The sequence below is a fragment of the Vicia villosa genome, linkage group LG1, assembly GCF_029867415.1.
Source record: "Vicia villosa cultivar HV-30 ecotype Madison, WI linkage group LG1, Vvil1.0, whole genome shotgun sequence".
In the NCBI taxonomy this organism is placed as follows: Eukaryota; Viridiplantae; Streptophyta; class Magnoliopsida; order Fabales; family Fabaceae; genus Vicia; species Vicia villosa.
This window is the reverse complement of record NC_081180.1, coordinates 183,569,924-183,573,234: the sequence shown is the minus strand read 5'-3', so window position 1 is coordinate 183,573,234 and position 3,311 is coordinate 183,569,924.

The following is a 3,311-nucleotide window of genomic DNA, read 5'->3' as shown; positions in this document are numbered from 1 at the left end:
TTCAGAAAATACCTCTTCAGAATCTGATTCTGATGTAGATTCTGATCCATCATCTTCTGTAGCCATCAGCGCGAAGTTGGCTTGCTCTCCTTCAGAGTCTGATTCTGATTCTGATTCAGAATCATCCCATGTTGCCATAAGACCTTTCTTCTTATGAAACTTCTTCTTGGGATTCTCCTTCTGAAGTTTTGGACACTCGTTCTTGTAATGTCCAGGCTCATTGCACTCATAGCAGACAGCCTTCTTCTTGTCAGATCTTCTGCACCAGAAGATTCTCCTCGTTCAAATCTCTTTGAACTTCTGAAGCCTCTGAACTTCCTTTGCTTGCTCTTCCAGAGTTGGTTTACCCTTCTGGAGATCATGGACAGTTCATCTTCTTCTTCAGATTCTGATTCTTCAGGATCTTCTTCTCTAGCCTGAAAAGCGTTAGTGCATTTTTTAACATTAGATTTTAATGCAATAGACTTACCTTTCTTTTGAGGCTCGTTTGCATCCAGCTCTATTTCATGGCTTCTCAAGGCACTGATAAGCTCTTCCAAAGAAACTTCATTCAGATTCTTTGCAATCTTGAATGCTGTTACCATTGGACCCCATCTTCTGGGTAAGCTTCTTATAATCTTCTTTACATGATCAGCCTTGGTGTAGACTTTATCCAGAACTCTTAATCCAGCAGTTAGCGTTTGAAATCTTGAGAACATCTTCTCAATGTTTTCATCATCCTCCATCTTGAAGGCTTCATATTTCTGGATTAGAGCAAGAGCTTTAGTCTCCTTGACTTGAGCATTTCCCTCATGGGTCATTTTCAATGACTCATATATATCATAGGCCGTTTCCCTGTTAGATATCTTCTCATACTCAGCATGAGAGATAGCATTCAGCAAAACAGTTCTACATTTATGATGATTCTTGAAAAGCTTCTTCTGATCATCATTCATTTCTTGCCTTGTAAGCCTTACGCCACTAGCTTTCACTGGATGTTTGTAACCATCCATCAGAAGATCCCATAGTTCACCATCTAAACCAAGAAAGTAACTTTCCAGTTTATCTTTCCAGTATTCAAAGTTTTCACCATCAAATACTGGTGGTCTAGTATAACCATTGTTTTGCTCAGCAGAGCCAGATGTAGATGCAGGTGGATTTGTTGGAATTTCACCAGCCATCTTTTATTGAAGCGTTTTTCTCTTCCTGAATCTTTTCTAAACACGGTTAAGTGCTTGCACCTTAGAACCGGCGCTCTGATACCAATTGAAGGATAGAAAAACACTTAGAAAGGGGAGGTTTGAATAAGTGTAGTCTAAAAACTTGAACGATAAAAACAATTTGCACAGTTATTTTTATCCTGGTTCGTTGTTAACTAAACTACTCCAGTCCACCCCCACGGAGTGATTTACCTCACCTGAGGATTTAATCCACTAATCGCAACAGATTACAATGGTTTTCCACTTAGTCCGCGACTAAGTCTTCTAGAGTATCCTGATCACAACCTGATCACTCCAGGAACAAATGCTTAGACACAAGCTAAGACTTTCTTAGAGTATCCTGACCACCACGTGATCACTCTAATTACAACTGCTTAGACACAAGCTAAGACTTCCTAGAGTATTCTGATCAACACTTGATCACTCTAGTTACTTACAAATTAATGTAATCAAATAAGAGTTTTACAATGCTTCTGAAAAGCTATAATCACAACAGTGATATTTCTCTTAAAGTTTAAGCTTAATCTCACTAATATATTACAACAACAATGTAGTGAGCTTTGATGAAGATGAAGTTTCTGAGCTTTGAGTTGAACAGGATTTTAGCAAGTTTTTCAGAATAAGTTCGTTCAGAATTGGTAACCTTGCTTCTCATCAGAACTTCATATTTATAGGCACTTGAGAAGATGACCGTTGGGAGCATTTAATGCTTTGCGTATCCCGTACAGCATTGCATTTAATGTTTCACTCTTTTGTCAACTACCTCGAGCCTTGTTCACGCTGTGTCTACTGACGTTGCCTTTAATAGCTTCTAACGTTCCTTTTGTCAGTCAGCGTAGCCTGCCACCTGTACTTTCTTCTGATCTGATGTTTGTGTATACAACGTTTGAATATCATCAGAGTCAAACAGCTTGGTGCATAGAATCTTCTTGTCTTCTGACCTTGAAGTGCTTCTGAGCGTGATACCATGAGAACTTCAGTGCTTTTGCTTCTGAACTCAAGTTCTTCTGATGCTTCCATAGACCCATGTTCTGATTCTGCCTTGACCATCTTCTGATGTCTTGCCAGACCATGTTCTGATGTTGCATGCTGAACCTTCTGAGTCAAAGCTTCTGAGCGCCGATTTGTGCATACTCTTTATATATATTTCCTGAAAGGGAAATTGCAATGTATTAGAGTACCACATTATCTCACACAAAATTCATATCCTTGTTATCATCAAAACTAAGAATATTGATCAGAACAAATCTTGTTATACATCTTTGATATTGAATTCATGTCAAATATTGCACTAGATGACTTGGAAGAGATTTTTACGCATGAACAACTAGGCGTCGCTAATATGCACTCATACATCTGGTAATATTCACTCATCCGATATATTATTTAATTAGTCGAACAATTTATTTACACATTTCAATGAAAATAATCTAATGTTTATTATGTTTTTATTTAAGGTTGTTGTATGATAGAGTGTTGCGCGGGACTGCATTGTCAAACAGATTCCGTTTCGTGTCTTCCGCCCATTGCAGCGGAATGATAATTGCTACGGAACCGGAATCAGTTAGACAGCGCTTAGTCGATAGATTCCCGTCCACCGGCAATACAGAAAGTCTAATTCTTTGGGCGTATAATACCCGACTAGTAGGGTTAGTTTCTCATTCTTGGTTCATCTAATCTTTGTTTCTTTTGCATAGCAAAATTTTCATATAACCTATTGTTTTAATTTATAGAGCACACTGGTTGTTGCTTGCTATCAATCCTATAAGAGAAGTGGTATATTTTCTGAATTCGGTAGATGGTGAGTGGACCAATTATCCGGCTATGAAGACAATGATTGATACGTAAGTGGGATCGTTCTAAATATTCGTGTATATTTATATATTTAATTATTTGTGAGATTGATCTAAATATATTCTTTTATATTTTTGTTAGATCAATACAAGTGTTCCGAAGTCAACGAGACGCACAGGTATCCCGGACTAAATCAAACAACATTACTTGGATCAAAGTGCAGGTACATTAATTTTCACAATTTTGCTTATAATATTTATGCTACTTGATAAAACAAAACAACTATAAAATCTTATTTGTTTTTCTATGTAGTGTCCT